Source organism: Cavia porcellus, unplaced genomic scaffold (assembly GCF_034190915.1).
Source record: "Cavia porcellus strain 051 isolate PalLab524CR breed Dunkin Hartley unplaced genomic scaffold, mCavPor4.1 scaffold_16, whole genome shotgun sequence".
Taxonomy (NCBI): domain Eukaryota; kingdom Metazoa; phylum Chordata; class Mammalia; order Rodentia; family Caviidae; genus Cavia; species Cavia porcellus.
The window spans coordinates 18,386,580-18,404,098 of NW_026947499.1; the positions used below are offsets into that span (position 1 = coordinate 18,386,580).

At 45.4% G+C, this 17,519-nt stretch overlaps 1 long non-coding RNA gene and 1 pseudogene across 1 annotated transcript; both read right to left on the reverse strand.

Moving 5' to 3' along the window:
* Positions 1–1,136: 1,136 nt before the first annotated feature.
* LOC100730957 (BRISC complex subunit Abraxas 2-like) lies at positions 1,137–3,475 on the reverse strand (annotated as a pseudogene).
* A 1,382-nt stretch (positions 3,476–4,857) lies between these two features.
* On the reverse strand, positions 4,858–7,334 carry LOC134470658 (uncharacterized). The gene is made up of 3 exons (XR_010039688.1): positions 7,234–7,334; positions 5,745–5,864; positions 4,858–5,452 (listed from the first exon to the last, which is right to left on the reverse strand). It is a non-coding gene; the product is annotated as an uncharacterized LOC134470658 (long non-coding RNA).
* Between the last annotated feature and the right edge of the window lie 10,185 nt (positions 7,335–17,519).

Genomic DNA, 17,519 nt, shown 5'->3' on the forward strand with positions numbered 1-17,519 from the left:
GTTCAAGGGTGAGCATGTGACCTAAATCATCCAACGCTGAGTCGACTTAAGTATTCTTTCTTATAATATTAGGAGGAAGCTGTTCTTATTTCTAGGTTGTGTGGGTTTCAAACATGGGCCTGGCTCCTTTCTGTCATAGGGAAAGTCTGTGGATGAAACCAGCCTCTGTGAGGAAGTAAGGATCAAGTGAATTAGGAGTGAAGAGTGAGCCTTGAGATTGGCTTTGAAACTACTTTCCAGAAATGCCCATTTGAGGTGAACTCTATGTATCTTTAGCAGTAAGGATATTAATAGACTTTCAAGAGACTAAACATTGTGGTTTACAGATGACATCTAATTTAGTAGTCATAACAACTCTATGCAGAAGATATTGTAATCTCATTTTAGTGAAGGTTGAAATAAAGTCATAAAAAGAGTAAGTGGCATGTTTAAAGGCACCAAATAGATATTTTCATGCAGGACCACCTGGGACTCCATCCCCCCTTCCCTCTCTGCAGTGATTAGTGATTCTGGATGAGAACATGTGATGCAAGCTGAGCCAATCAGAATTCTTCCCTGGGGTTTTCCTTCCTGGTGATGGGGGAAAAGAGTTCTTTCTTCCCTAGTTGTGAAGCTCCTCTTTCTGGAAATTTCTTTTTGACCATACTCACAAGATTATAGGGGAGGCAGCCATGTTACGATGTGACCTAGTCTTTTGTTATGGTTGAGTGCTTTAATGGTGATAACTTGACCCACTCCCTACAAATCTCAGTCAGTCATGGGTGGCTTAAAAATATATCCACAAGTTCTTTCAAAAGGTGAAAGCTTAAATTCCCTCAGCTTGAAAGTGGACTGGACTTGTGATTTACTGTTAACGCAAATGAAATTCCAAGGTTGGTCATAAATAGATGATTATTGCTGAAAGTTCTCTACCTTGGGTGAGTCATTGCAGAGGAAGTCAAGTCCAAGTATGAGGACTCTCCAGCAGCCTGTGGGGGATATGCTGGGTGGAGCCCTGTAGCAAACAGTACTAACTTGTGCCACACTGGAGCATACTTTTTGAAAACAGGTTCTCCAAGCCCAAGGAAACCTTCTGATGATTTCTGGCATGACAGAGTCATGATAATTCAAAAAAGCTATCTTCAGAAATTATGTGACATCATAATAAACACTAATATTCCGTAGTTATCCCCTAAATGGCAACTTAAAACAATAAGTATGGTTATTCAGATTTCAAACAAATCTTTTTCATCAAGATTCCAAAATGGTTTATTAGATGTATTTCCTTTACAAATAAAACTAACACTAGGATTTGTCAGAAGATTTAAGTGAGTTATATCCCTTATATATATGAATTCAACGGAATCATCACTGTGTCTGGAATCTGTTCATCACAAACTTGGGTCTGGTACATAATTCTTTTTTGTTATCCACTGCTGTGTGTCCCTTCTCTACGACTCCAGAACAGAAACTGTGATGTGCCAGTGCAAGATGGCAGTCACTGTCATCCACCAAAAGGAAAGTAACTTATTTGATGACATACTTATTACTAATTACTGGTAATTAGTATTTCTACTTTTTTTAAAAGGCAACCATTTTAAATGACAATACATATCAGGCTAGTAGAAAAAGCTTGAAACAAAGCCCTCTCTTTTGATCTCACAAAGTCATGCAGACAAGAGAAGGTAAGTATATCTGATTTGTTCTAATCAGGCTTCTTGGAATTAATAAAATTTTTTTAGGTAATTATATATGATTTGTTCTAATCAGGCTTCTTGGAGTTAACAAAATTTCTTTTCTCACAAAGATAAATTTGGCTCATCAGAGAAAGTTCTTTGAAGGCTGCTGCTGAACTTGGTTCCCTTTGAAAAAGTAAATTTCAAGGCATGATAGTGCAAGAGGTAAGTTTTTGATTTATAGAACATTTATAGACTAATTGTGCTTAGTCTCTAATTTCCAATTTGTTTTAAAGACTAGAAACTACACTGTTAAAGTTTTGTTTTTCCTAAATTTACCAGTACATCCATGAATCGCACCAGAAGTTGGACAATTTGATTATCTTAATGATTCTTTGTGAAACCTGCGCAGTCTGATGTGAGACCCACCGGACGGAGGCTCTAACATGTTCTGTGCAGAAAGACTCTCCTCTTGGGAGTCAAGGTATCTGAGAAAGCAGTTCTCCCCAGAGATTGAGTCCTTCACAAACTTTCGATAAGCAATTATGAAAAACAGTCCAAGGTGGACAGTTTCTTTTGTTCAGTTAAATCTGGGAGGTCTGAGTGTTCCTGGGATCCTCATCTGGATGTGTCATGGGTTGTGAATCCTTTGAATGTGAGAATTCACTATTAGAGGGCTCTGAAGGGTCAATCAAATTTTCATAATCGCTGTCATCTGAATCCCCGCCACTGTCTCCAGCTGCTGTTTGGGAAGGAAGGTCTGCTCCACTTCCAGTATGCTTGAGTCCGGCACTGGTGGAAGCGTAACTAGACCTGCGCATGGCTTGAGGTTGAGGCATAAAGACACTCCTTTCCATGTGAGAATGGCTCAGAGTACTTTCTTGATTGTTTGGGTGAAAATCAGAGTAAGGAGGTGGGGGTCAGAAGGTTCTGCATCTGCAAATGTACTTTACCCTCAGCTGCAAACCCAGAATAGGGCATCCGAGGACTGAACACAAGTTCCAGACTTTCAGATGGCATCTGTCTGCTTAACATAGCCTGTTGCAATCTTCTTTCTTGTTCTTTTTCATTTTGCCTCTGAGTGATTTGTCTTCTTAATTTATTTACTTCTGCCTGACAAGATTCAACAGCCCGTTTACTCTTTTTTACATCTGCACACACTGCCTGTACTTTCTCCTGAAGTGATAGATTGCCCTGATGTCTTACATTACTCCATCCTTGTCAAAAAAGTCAGCACCATGTTCTTTAATCACTTTGGCATAACTCTGAGAAGTATTTGGCACTGAAGATACTTCGTACTCTTGTTGGCCAATATTGCCTAGATTGGGAATTGTAAGTGATATCCTTTGATTATACCTGCGATTCGGTCTAAAGAGAACATATTCTAAAGCATGTGTGGAATTGTTGGCGGTGGACATGAAGCTGAAGAGAAGGGAGACGAGGTCAGGCACACCAAGGATGCGAGTGAGCTGCTCGTGGATAGCCTGCTCTCTGTATGACATTTGTTGCTGTGTGTTTCGCCTGAATCTGTACCATCCAATAACTTTCTTTCTTCGATCTTTAAGAATTCTGTCCAGACCCTCTTCATTAACTTTACTTGCACAGTCATAAAAACTAAAAAGTTTTGAACAAGGCTGATGGTTATGGATTTCAATTACTTGCAGAAATTCTGTGGCGCTAATTTGTGAGTCACTGATGCTAAAGGTTTCCTCTTGTCTTACCTCTCCTAGCAAAAATCCTTCATGGTCCGTGTTGCTGTTGGCGCTGTGGAAACATACAGCGCTGGAGGTGTATCCCGAAATGGAAGCCGCCATGATGGAAATCTCAGTTTTTTTTTTTTTTATAGAATTCAGAGTACAAGTCCTATTTTCCCTCTCTCCAGGAGTCCACTTTTTACCATCTTGTAGGGCACCTTTGTGGGGTTTTTCCTATGCATTTGGACACCTGACTATAAACGTGTGTCTATACACAGCTTTGATTTCTTTGCCTTTTGATAACACTGACTCTATTATGAATAGATCTTGTGCACACAAGGCCATGTAATTCATTTGTATTATTGCAGTGGAGTAGTATCCATTCTCCTGTTGTGGATATTTGACTGTTTCTAGCTTTTTGTGTGTTGTATATTTGTGCACACGTTTGTGCACACACATGTTTCCGTAGGAAAGTGGATCCCAGGATTAAATCAGAAGCTCACGCAGGTGTGGAAGTGGGCTGGAGCCTGTGAGGTCCTCAGATAAGGCTGGTCTTGAATTTGCAGTGATCCTCCTGCCTCAGCCTACTGAGTGCTGGGATTATAGGCATGTACCACCATGCCTGGCTTTCCAGGGTGGTTCTGAGTACCCTTTGCCCTCTGCCTTGTCCACAAAGGGCAATTTGTTTTTGCTAATTTGATTGGCCAAAGGGTACCCTTTCTTTGCTTTAATCTAAATGTCCTTAATTTTTTCAACTCTCAACTCCCCCTCCCCCCACCATTCTCTCACTTCTTCCCACGCTGACCACTGAGCACTTACTGTAGGCCTGTGCTGAGCCAGCCAGTCCAGCATGCGTGCAGCCCTGGACATCTGAGGGCATCCCAGACCCGTTATTGCTTAGTCTCAGGTGGCTGAATGCCACTTGTCCCTCTAAGAAGTTGGGGGACCCTGACCACCAGAAGAGGCTATTATGTAGTTGGCAGAGTTGTTTCCTTTCTTCTCCTGTGCTGAGCTGGCTGCCAGAATTTCTTTCACGCTCTGGGCCTCGAGACCAGACTCCCCGAGGGTGTAATTAGCACAGTCTAATCAGTGGGTGGATGTGCTGTGTGTAAGGAGCTAGGAAGATGGCTTTGATCGGCTTTATGAAGTGGTGGTGTTCTAGAACTTTCCTCTTTGAGATGTCCCTGTGGGATCAGCTGCCAGTGGAGTTGGCAGAGCTTTCGGAGGCAGAGGGGCTCTGGGGCAATCAGGGCATCTTGAGCCAATGGTGATGTTGCAATAAAAACCCAAACCCAGATTCAAAAGTCAGGGTGAGGGGGGTTAGCCATTCTGGAGTAGGAGCCGGGGTGGTGTAAGGGAGGCGATACAGACGTGGTTTAAAGGGAGCAAGACGGTAGGAACTGCAGGCCCAGCTCAGCCACTGCCAGCTACAGAACAGATAATAAATGAAACACAAAATATACAGTATTATTGCAAAACAGTTTTTGAACTTTTTCTTTAGGGTTTTTATTTATTTTTAAATTTTTCATGAGTACACATTTGCAACACATTCATCATGGGGAGCTGGCCCATGCGCATTACACATCTCAGTGCTTTTGACATTCCCTTCTGCTCTCCTCCCAACTTTTTTTGGTTGAATGCCTAAGAAATTTATTACAATAAAGTATACATTGCCATTAACCCCTCCAAATATCCCCGACCATGAGGACTTGTTGTTCTTGACATTTTCTGAAGCAGTTAGAAGTCCTCTTTCATGAGGGTCTTGGCGATGTGTGATAAAACAAAAACAAAACACAACACAAAACCCATAAATGCTGCAGTCTGGTGCCATCTAACAAAAAAACAGGCCCATTAAAAGCATTATGACGTGTCCTCATCCACCTTATTCACGAGATTTTGTATCATATGTGTGCGGTTCTTCCCCAAAGTCAAAATAACCATGAAAGGGTAGGTTTTGCCTTGAGTCAGGACACCGAGGCAGCCACAACGGCGAAACTGAAGAGCCTCATGAAAGAGGATTTCCAAAGTGCTTCAGAAAGTGGCGAGAAAGTGCTTCGAGTGAGGGGGAGCCTCTGAAGGCGGTTGACGGCCATGTGTCTTTTACTGTAATAGATTTTTAAAATGTAAACATTCCCATGCAGTTAGGTCACCACTTGTAGCTGGCACTGGCTGAGCTGGGACTGCAGTTCCTGCTGTCTTTTAACTATTTCAAATGAACAGTCTCATGGTGCACACAAACTCCTATCACCTCACTTTACACAGACACCCCGGGAGAGAGGTTTATTGTTCCCATCTTGCAGTGGAGGAAACTGAGTCTCAGGAAAGGTAAGTGGTGGGAGAGGGGCTTGAACTCAGGCTTTCAGAGTCTGGCTCAGTTGTTTTGATCTTCTCTCACCTGAATAAACTGCACATCCTCAGGGTCCGTCTTTTTCTTCTTGAGTGTTCATCTCAGCCTTGTAAAAAGCACAGGCTGCGTACCAGCCAGCATATTCCTCCACTGGGAGACACATGAAAACTTTGCAAAGAAACAAAACAACGATTATTTTTGTGTGTGTGAGAAAGAAGCAATATATGTCTGCTACTGGAAAATTAGTAAATAGGAACAACATGGAAATGATCTGTGTGGTGGCTGATTTCGTGTGGCTGAGCCACATGCTCTGGTAGTCTGGGTGTGTTTGTGAGGTTGGGGACCCGACTAGAAAAAAAGGTGGAGTCACGGGAAATTCCCCCTGCCTGACTGCGTGAACACACATCCGTCTCCTGCCTTGGTGTAGAATTTACACCCTGATTCTCCTGGGGGTCCAGCTTGTTGGCTGCAGGGCTCGGGACTCCTCAGCCTCCATAACTGCATGAGCCAACTCCTTATGATAATCTCTCTGTCATTGTCCCTCTCTGTCTCTCTTTCCACACACATTATTGATTCTGACTAATACAGTCAGCAATCCTACTCTTTAGATATGAGATTTTTTTAATTCCTTAGCTCTATAATATTTCAGATTTTTTCTGTGTGTTCAAATACCCACAGTGCTTTTGTATCTAGTAAGATGCAGTATAACGAATATATTTAAATAATTAATATTCTTTTCAATTTTCCAGAAACAATTTCTCTTATGTGTTTACTGTGATCTTTCTTTCTTTCTTTCTTTCTTTCTTTCTTTCTTTTGAGACAGACTCTCACTATGTAGTTCAGGTTGGCCTTGAACTCACTATGTAGCACAGGCTGGCCTCAAACGTCTGCCTCAGCCTCCCGAGTGCTGGGACTCCAGGCATGCACCATCGAGTCTGGCAGTTTTCCTGTGAATCTTGCACTTTCTGGGTGCTCAGCACAAGAGAAGAGACTGCATCACAGTGCTTATGGTCTTGCTAATAAAGCAATTTCTCCCACTTTCTTAACATATTTGTGATAAACATGACAAAGCACAAGAAAAAATATAGAAATCTTGAAGAATATCTATCATAAACTTAGCAGAGTTAGCCAAGGGGGGTCAGGGAAGTTAGGGATGATAAAGCAGAGTCGGAAAGAATGAGACATGACTTCGTAAGGAACAGGGTGTGCGGCTGCAGAGCAGTGAGCAGGGGTGACAGACCACTCAGCTCGGACAGGAACCAGGGTGGGCACCAGACCTCTTTACAGAGTAGAAGGAATTTTTCCTTGATTGCAAATCAATGGGAAACCATTGAAGGATTTAAAAACAGGTGCAGGACACCATCAGCTGTGTGGTATAGGAAGACTACTCAGGCGTGGGGAGGCAAGAGTGGGGTGGGGTGACCAGTTAGGATGTGGTCCTGGCATTGTGAGGAAGAGCTGGCCTGGTGTGGGGTGGTGCGGATGGAACCCGGTACCTCGTAGGCATGGTGGAGATGGGAGCTCCAGGGGGGCTTACATGCAACCGAGGAGGAGGGATGGGCTGGGCGGAAGAGGAGGTGGGAGTCCTGTTCAGCTCCACAGCTTCGTGAAGCCTGCAGAAAGGGAAGGACATTTGGGGGAAGGACGTCAGGGACAGGGTGCAGATGCCCCGTGGGGTTTGCACAAATTGAGTTTAAGGCATCTTTGAAATACCGGAACATCTAGGTCCTGCCACCAGCTGACAGGTGATTTTTCTCCCTGTTAGGTAGAAACTTAATTTCTAAAGCTGACTTTATTCCCATAACCAGGAAGCCAATATGGATGGAGATGGATAGAGAGAAGCAACTCATTCTTCATCATGGAAAGCCAACCAAAATTTTGTTCAACTCTCACAGGCACAGCCAAGACTTGTCAGACAAAGGAGGTTTGGAGGGGGACAGAAAGGAATTCTGCAAACCCCGCCCCCCAGCATTCTGGAAAAATCCTAGAATAGCAGTCATTCTGTTCCGAGCAGTTCAATCAAAACCCACCTTTACCCAGTACTGAATTCTAGCTTCCCTGAAAAGGTGCAGAGGGCCTTGGTAGGTATCCTGGAGTGGGGAGACCTTCCATTTGAATAGAGGCAAAGACAAAAAGAAAATTAATCAAGACAAGTAATCAAAGCTGAATTAAGCCCACATGCTAAGCACAGGCTCCACTGCATGATTAGGAGTAAATAGAAATATCTGTTTTCTTTCCTCCTGCTCTCCAGTCTTTACCTAGTGTTGTTTTTCCCATCTAAAGGTAAAGAGCAGTCTTAACAACCATCTCCATGAATGATGTGGACTTCTCTTGGAGTTTTCAATTTGGCTGTATTGATTTATAAGGTCTTTTCAATTACTGAATTCTTCTTGGTGGCAGCAGGTAGGGCCCGAGTACGTGAGGACCGTGCTCTATTGATCCTAGGTACTTGGGAAGGAGCTTTTGTGTGTCTGCTGTAGATTGATGGAGTTGCAAATAATGAAGCTTCCCACGCAACATTTATTAAATGAAAATCTAGAATTCATTAACACAGGAACTTGTCTCGTGTTAGAGAAGAAGGGAGAGGGCTTGAGGAAAGAAAGAGGAGCTACAGTAGTTATCATGAACATAATATATGAAGCAATTTGAATTCAAGGGGAGGCAATTTGGAATCTTATTAAATTTTGGTCTCTCCTTTTATTGTGTGAGCACGGTTGGGTGGCTTCTGGGGAGCCATCCATCAAAACACAGGTGCGTGGGGAAGACGGGGCCTGGAAAAAGAGCCCAGCTCCCAAATTCTCGCTCTCGTTGAAATGAGACGATTAGCCAGGATTGAGCATCTGGTAGGAGCTCAATAAAACGGAAAGAGAAATAATGAATGGATGCATGAATAAATGAATGAATGAATGAATGAATGGAGAGGCCATCGAACATTAGATCTGGATGTCAAGAGAGGCGGGTGCGGCTGAGCCCCAGCAGGTGCCATTCTGGAGTCACTTCTTTATCCTCTCACTTTCTACCTCGCCACACATTTATTGAGAATGGGCCGCGCACACACTACTACTTAAGCACTGTATTAGTTTCCTGGAGCTGTCTTAACAAATTACCTCCAGCTGGGTGGCTTCTGACACCAGCGATCTATTGGCTCACAGTTCTGGAGGAGAGAAGTCCAGCATCAAGGTGGTAACTGGACCTTGCTTCCCCCTGGGAGAATCTTACCTGGACTCTCCCAGCTTCTGGGGCCCAGGTGCTCCTTGATTTGTACCAGTGTGACTCCAACTTCTGCCTCTGTGGCATCTCTGCTGAGTGTCAATGTCTCAATCTTTCTTTCCTTAGAAGGATACCAGTCCCGATGTGGCATCCACTGGTAGCATCTCTGAAGACTCCATTTCCTAATAAGGGAGACGTGGCACTTTCTGGGAGGGGGAGCACACAATTTGGCACCCACTTCTGGGAACTAACCGTGAAGAAGGGGAGACGAACACGTGTATGCCAGAGAGCTCCCGGCTTAGGGTGACTGGTAACCAGCTTATCCCTCTTCATCCTGCCTGCAACTCGGAGAAACAGAACCGACGATGCCGATTTTTAGAGCTCAAGAGGCAGAGGTTCAGGAGTTGAAGTGACAAGGTAGTAAAGTGTCACTGCCTGATTCCTTTTACACGCTGATTGCAGGGAAGTTAGCAAATGGCAGAGAAAATCCACCCGCACATAGGTGAGTACTGAAATCGTGGTGCACAACCCTTCTTGAGCTGCAGTGGATACACTTTTAATTTGTGGAGCCTCTGATCCCTATCTCTGGCCAACTTCCCATCCATCTCTTTCTGCCAGGCTCCGGGAGGCAGGCTTGGCCTCCACCACACAATCCTGGCTACAGTACCCAGCCCACACCCAGGCCATCGGCCCCTTTCCTGGGGACTGGAAATAGAGACCAGGGACTCTGGAACAGGCCACGCTGGAGCACAGGCAGCTTCAGGAGCTGAGAGAGTGGTCAGCAGTTGGGAAGGAGAGAGAGAAGCCAGCTGCAAGCCAGTTTCAGGGATGATCCTTGCAATCCAGCCATATCTTACCCCTGAGTTCTCTGCACATCTCCTAGACAAACCTCCCTTTTCCAAATCGACTAAGATCTTTGATATCTTGCTGTTGCCTCCTGGTGCTCCCTTCCCCGCTGTACACCCACTGCAAGCTGAAGCTATCATAAGTCAAAAACGCATTTGATACACTTCACCTAGTGCACATCCCAGAGGAGCCATGGGCAGCCTGTGGAGTATCCATCGCTTCCCCTCGGGACCTCCAGGTCCATTGGAAACGGTGGTTTCCTGCCGATGCTCAGCCTCTGAGGGAGGGTTGGATAACGTATTGTTAGCCTGGGGGGAAAGACCAAAATTCACAGTGTGAAATAGGGTTTCTCCCCAATGTGTATGACTTTTGTCACATTGTAAGACGAACAGCTGTACCTAAGGAACTGTCAGTAGTTTGACAGAGTTTCTGCTACTTTCAAACAAAACAGTCCTAGAGCTAGTGGCATGGAAGAAAAGCTCAAAAGTAGTGTAAGCCAGAAAGACATTTATGTATTTATTTATTTACCAAGATGCCCAACACAAAGCGGTTCTGGAACGGTTATTGACTGTCTTTTGGTTATGCCTTCTCTGACGGGTAGGCAATGACTTCTTGCACGGTAACCAAATGGCCGCTGCAGCTCCAAGTATCACACCTCACAAGATAGTATCCAAGGAAAGGGAAACAGCTAGAGAAGATAGGCGTTTTTAAAAATATATATACCTCTATCTTTTTTGGAGGATGTGGGAAATCTACGTCCTGAAAAATCTCTGAGAAAATTTTCCAAGTGTCTTTTTGGTCAGGTCTGTGTTACATGCCCTGCTTCTAGACAAGAGGGAAGTCTAATGAATTATGGTTAGTTTAGTTAAGTTTGAATGTGTTCTCCAGAGCTAAACATGTTTATTCAATGGAGCGAAATCAGAGCCCTATGAGTCAGGGCGGAGTGCAGAATGCTACTTGGGAGGTAACCCAGATACCATGAACCCTAACTAATAAACTGCCTGTAATATTTTCCATCCTGGTATACTCACTTAAAATGCTGTGACCATGTTTGTTTCGATAACCCACAAAGTACATAGTCTCTTCCATTACACTACAGAACAGTGATGCTCAGCATAGATGCTGCAGTCAGTGATGGCTGCTCTCCCACTGCCCCTTGCCTCTTCTGTTGCCCTGGCAACAATACATTACTCTGACCCGATTATCAGGGTCACTTGTGTCTGTGCCTGCCTTTCCCATTTCTTTGTTAGAGACCATGTATTCCTCTCCATCAGGTAAGACTTAGGTTTCCAGAGAGGATGGTGAGCGTCCTCTCTCTACATCATCCTACCTGCCCACCCCTGGAGGGCGGACATTCAACACCAAGAGCTTGACCAGGAGGCTGCAGGTCCAAGAAGAGGGGGTTGCAGCGAGTGTGAGGGAGGAGCCAGCCCCCTCTCCCAAGTGCAGGGTACTGACGAAGGGGTCTGCGATTGGAATTTTTTGTCTCGGGGGCCTCACTAAGTCCTCGCACAAACAGTGTCTTTGCACTTTGAGATCCCAGCAGCTGCAGGAAGGGAGGGCAGAGGCAAAGTGGTATCGTGGTTCAGCACATGGGCTTTGGACTTGGGCTAGACTGGGTTTGAATCCTGGCTGTGCAAGACTGAGGCGAGACACTTAACCTTCAGGACTCTCGAGACTCTCCTTTGTTCACCCTGCGCCTGGAGTGTGGACCCGAGACGGTGCAGGTGGTGAACCTGGCATGTAGGAGACACTGACAGGACAGCTGCCGCGGGGGCTGCGGGAGGGTGTTCTCAGGGGCTGGTTCCTCTCCTGGCTCCCGGTTCTATATGGAGGAAGGAGGAAGGACAGTTGTGCTCCCCAATGTCCTCATCTGCAGAGAGGCAAAGTAATCAAATGAGATGTTTGGAAAGCATCCAGCACACCCTCGGGACTTGCTTAACGTGAGCCGTGATAATTACTAGCACTATTACTTGTACTAGTCTGACGTTTACTTATGCATTTAACAATTCTGAGTCCAGGGCTTTCCGGGAGCTGAGTCCTGTGCTTGGTTCTGGGGAACTCGGCTGTCCTGGAGAGGAACAGTATGAACCTTGCGGCTGAGACGCTCACCTTTGGGAGTGGATGCCTGGGTGCGGACCCTCTGACCCTCTCTTTGCTAGCTCACTCCCTTTGGCGCTCCTGGGAATCCTAGAGTTGGGAAGGCAGCAGAGATGGAGGGGGAGAGTGATCAGGAATACTGATTCTGTCAGGAAGAAGCGAGAACCAGCAAATGAGAGGAGACGCTGAGAACCCACTATGGAGGCTTCGAGGGACATTCTTTCTGAAGCCCCAAGGATCATTTGAATGCATCTAATTCAGTAGCAAAATAAACTCAGGCCTGTAGTGAGAATCAGGCTCTGTTGGGCCAGGAAACATGAGGTATATTCAGAGATCCTGGCAGCAAAGGCTCATGAGTCTCCTTGCCTGCCAACCTGAGTAAATAGATGGGCCAGGCTGGAAGGATGTTTGGAAAATTTGGGAAAAGGGAGTACTGGCTTCTGTTTGTGGTTGATTTCAGCTTGGAGTGGCCACATGCAAGGGCTCTGAGCCAGAATGCTTGAGTTTGACTTCACATTCTTTTCCTTGCCAGCTGTTCAACCTCAGGAATTCCATTGTACCTCTCTGAGCCTCAGTTTCTTATCCATGAAATGGGGATGAAAGTTGTGCCACAAGAATAAAGTGAGGCGGCACCTCTGCGGTGTTAATTATCCCAATTGTTCTGCACTACAATTTTGCAGAGGATGTGAGTCTTTGTGCCCATTTGACAGATGGGGAAACTGAGATTTAGAGAATTTCTCAAGGCTAGGTGCTGGGCCTAAGGTCATCCATCTGGTAGAGTCAGAGCTGGGATTCCCACCTGGGTTGGTCTGACTCTGATGGGAGCACTTGTCTAAACTACATTGCCCAGCGGAGGTGAGTGATTCATTCAGTCATGTAGTGAGTGGAGATGGAGCTGGAGAAGCACTAAATACCATCTGTATTTTTTTAGATCTTTTACCCCCTTTGTGCTCCCTCCCAGGTCAAGTTTCTGCAGACTGAAGCCCACTTCACTGTTCCCAGGATCCTTTCAAATCCCTCAGGAAGGGAAGACAGCAGGAGCCTGGGTGGAGTGGGGGATGATGGGGTGTTCAGCTGCTCCTTTGAGTTGCTGCTGTGGTCCAGTGACTTTCCAGATTGGATCAGATTTCCAGCCGGAGCTGAAATGCATCAGATGTTCCTCAGCAACAAGCCGAATGAGGGTGTGCATGTCAGCCATGGAGGAGGCTAATGATTTGTCAGTGGCTTCCAATTACCAGCCTGTTATCGGAACATGCCAGCCTGGGAAGGCAGCGTCAAGATGGTGCCGTATCTGGGCCAGAGACCTGAGCCAGGGAGGGTTGGGAAGTGGCTAGGGCCATTCCCTGCACCTGCCCCGAGGGGCCCCCCACATCTTTGTCATCTGTCTCTAAGGCACCACAAGAAACGAGTGGAAGAAAGCCAAGATGCTTTTGGCGTATGCGGGCTTGTGGTCCATGGCACCCGGGGACAGCACTGCTGGTTCTTGCTTCTCTAATATGAGTGCAAAGCAGGACAAGGTCATAGCTAGGGTCAGGGCTCTGGAGGAAGAACTGGCTAGGTATGACCTTGAGTCTTATTTATAAAGTAAGAACTTATTTCTTTATAGAAAAGAATAATGCTACCTGTCTCGGAAACTTCTCAAGTGACTTAGATGTGTGAACACTGATAAAAGTGTTACAAAAGTGACCAGAACCTAGTAAACGGTCAACACGTTAACCCTGAGTCATTTCTACCCTCTTCGGGACTCCTGTTCTTCATCCCTGATCCCCGGTCCTGGCCATCTGACACACGCTTGTCCCTTGGTACTCAGGCATATGTCGACGTCTTCTATAACCCTGTATGTCGAAGGCTTTCTCTTCCACCTCTCGTGGGGTCTTGGAATCCTCAGCTCATGGAGAGAACTGCAGGGTGGCCAACCCGCAGCTCTTGAAGAGGTGGGACACAGGCAGGATTAGGCGTTTGGACCCTAAGTATGTTAACTTTGTTTCTTTGGCTATTTCTCTGGATATGGGGTTTGAACCTCCTCTAAGGGACATTCGAGTCCCCTTTAACAGATATCTATTACCTCATTTCATCAGTCTTCCCTTTTTCAGACAGAACTTTTTGCACTGTCAGCTCTCATTCTACCCACCAATAAAAGAAAGTCACATTCTTTAGTATTCAACAGTGATTGGCTGGGGGTGGACACGTGACTCAAATTGGCCAATCAGAGCTCTCCCTAGGGTACTGGGTGTGGGTTAGGGAGAACCGTAAAATCCTTTCTCTCTGCTGTAGAGTTAAATGGCCGCGTGTCCAGGTGCTGCTGGCAGCCATACTGTAATCCTCACGGAGGCAGCCAGTCGGAGAGCATGCAGCCAACGTGCAGAGAGCATCAGAGATGAAAGGTGGAGAGAATAGCCACGGGGACTGCTGATTCTCTGCTGTATTCCTGAGGCCAGTCCCACCCTGACCCTTGCTCTGTAGGTTTCTGTGAGCCAGACAGTTCCTTTCCAGCTATGCTGGCTTGGTTGTTTGCACACAGTGGCCCTAACCTGCATTATCTCTTAGGAACTTTTCTCTTGAACCCTTAAAGAGAGGGGAGAGAGTATAGGTCTCTTCCTTCCCAGCTTGTGGCCTAGATACAGTGTTATATACCCAAGAAGAAATAGGGTTTTGCCTCTTTCCCTAGGAAGGAAACTGGACCAACCACTTGCCAGCCAGTCTTCATTTAGTCCTTTCAAGTGCCAAGTGTGATCATTCCAAAGCTCAGATTGAACCAGTGGCTCCCTGCATCTCTAGGGACTACCTGGACTGACTTCCTGAGACTTCCAGGGTAGCTCACAGTGGCTTCTTTACTTCCTTTTCCTTAATGGCTGTGTCCCAGCCACACAGCTGCCACATACAGGCCAGGGTTCATGTTCAACTCAACCTGATTTCTCTGGGCCAGGTGGGAAGTCCTCTCGCATTGAACTATGAGTGACTGGCCCCTTGTAGATGCTGGGTGGCTCCCAGATAGCTTTTCTCCAAATTGTAATTCTCCCTGGATTTTGGCCCCAAGTCTTGAATGTACTTCTAGGTCAGTAGCTCTGCCTCCTCTCTCCTCCTCCCTCAGTGGTGAGGGGATAGCTTGTTCTCTAGCCCCCACCCAAGGAAGCTTCAAGGAAACAGCAGAAGGCAAGGACCAGTCTTCAGGGAAGCTGATCACAGAGCATCAGTAAAGCTCATTTAACCTTGGCCACCTCCCAGTTTCCCTTGGGATTATTAACGAGCTCTTCCACACTTTACAATTCTGTCACCCCAGAGCATGCACTTTGGCCCAAGGAATTGCTACCTGGGTTTGAATAAGTCTCAGGTGAGCTCTGCTGATGTGGCCATGAGATTAACTTTGGTGGAGAGGAAGAAAGGCATTCTGGAGGTTGGGCTGTCATCACAGACATCTCCAGGAGATGAAAGATTTCTCCCAACAAGGGAGGTGCCATGATGGTAAATCAAGTCTTCCATTACTTGAGTGCCAGGCTCAGGTCCGTGACAGGTCACAAAACCCTTAAGCAGTGTGCATTGCTATAATTTTTATTTCACGGAGGAGGTAACTGAGGTACACAACCAAGGTTGATGGAGCTGGGAGTTGAACCCAGGGCCATTTGCTTCCTGAGCTCAGTTCTTAACTCTCAGGTATAGCGTGTCCTCAGAACTGGCCCCGAGCTCTTTGGACCCACCAGTTAGGGCAAAGAGAAGATGAGGGACCAGCTAAGACTGTCAGTCACCTTGGTTTCTGGCTACAGCACTGAACTAGGTACAGGGTTCCTTGGATTGCAGTTCTGGTTCTGCTCTTTTTCAGCTCTGTATCTTGAAGCCAGTGACACTTTCTCTCAGTTTCCCTGTTTGTACATATTGTGATAATAGTATATGCTTTGGTGTTTTCTGCAGTTTTTTGAGTCTCATATAAGGTAATACTCATGAAATGTGCGTTCTTTTCTTGAACTTGTTTTATAGCCTTATTGATGTGCAATTAAATTGCCAATGTTTATAGTTTAGGATTTCATGAATTTTGACCAATGGCCATGAGACTGTCACCACAACTGAGATAGTGAACTCACCTATCCTTGGGTTTTTTTTCTTTTGATTGTCTTTTGTGTCTCTTTTTATCTTCTCCAGATGACACACTGATTTGTTTTTTGCCCGTTTTCACTTTTTAAGAATTTTGTGTAAATGGAAGAATATAGTGTGCGCTGGGTTCATTTGCCTTCTTGGATGGAGTGTAATTACACCGAGGCCCTCCAGGCCGTTGTGTGAAATAACAAACCCTCTTCTGACTCCTCCACAGATTTTATTTTTGTGAGGCTCAGACAAGGTGTGGAAAATAATTTTTAAGTAATAAAAAGCTATGTAGTCCTTGTAGGAGATGATGCTTAAGCCATATTCTGTCTGAAATAGCTGTCTACTCTTCCCGTTTCTTTGCGTTTCTTTTCTCCACCCCTCTTGTTGTGAGCTGGGAGTGTGAGAGCTCAGGGCTCTTTCCTGCTCCACTGAAATACTTATGTGGATGAGAGCTGCTTCTCTGGGAACCAGAATAATTCTTGGAATGAATTTCATATTCCTTGCTTCTAGGCGGTGTCTCTTTACTGTGAAATTCATGCTCCTGAGCTCCTTGTAGGACTGGGCCAGAGCTAGTCTCTAGATGAAGCCGTATCCTTGATTAGTTTTGCTCTTCCTCCTGCCCTGTCTTCTGTGAATGTTCATAAAAATACTCTCTCTCTCTCTCTCTCTCTCTCTCTCTCTTAATTGGCATGGTTTGGTCTGTATTAGTTTTCTATCACTGCTTAACAAATTACCATCAATTCATAAATGAACTTCTAATTGTGGAAGTCAGAAGTTGGCTGTGGGTATTAATGAGCTAAAATCAAGATGTCAGCCAGGAAGTTCCTTTGCAGAGTGTCTGGGTGAATTTGTTTCTCTGTGTTTTCCTCCTTAAGGCCGTTCATCTTCTTGGGACATGGTCATCTTCTCCCTTCCCAAGTCAGCAACCTCTCATGTCCCTGGCTTTTCTTTTGTAGTCATATCTGTTTCTGACATAAAAGATTGTATACTTTGAAAGACTGATGTGGCCCCACCTAGATGATCCTGAATGAGGCCCCTGTCAGCATACTTAGCCTTAACCATGCATGCAAAGCCCCCCTTTGTCATTGGCAACATGTTCACAGGCCCCAGGGTTTAGGGCATGGACATGTTCTGATGCTGTTTTTCTGTCTACCATAGGATGCCAATAAAGTTCCTGCAGTGCATTAGACTGATAATGCTTTTTAAATCTGTAGTTTCCCTTATAACTCTTTTTGTCCTTGAAGTATATTGTTGAAGAGACAGGGTCGTTTTCCCCAGAGGACTTTCCTGGTCTGTATTTTATATTCTTTTGGTTCTGTTAACGTATTCTAACTTTGGTTTTCACTGCACATTTGTACCTGGGGGCTCTGTCAGACTTACGTTCCTTTCTCCTTGTACGACTGTGTCATGGCAGGTAGTATAGTTTTTGTGATATTCACAGCCACTGATGCTCAGTGCATAAATCTATTAATTGTATAAGTGGTTCAGAAGGGTGACATTCTAATTCTCTAACTCTGTATTCAATTTTTGCCTGGAATATATTTCTAAGTGTTATCTACTGTTTGGCTAGCCTGAGGCTCAGTTCTTTAA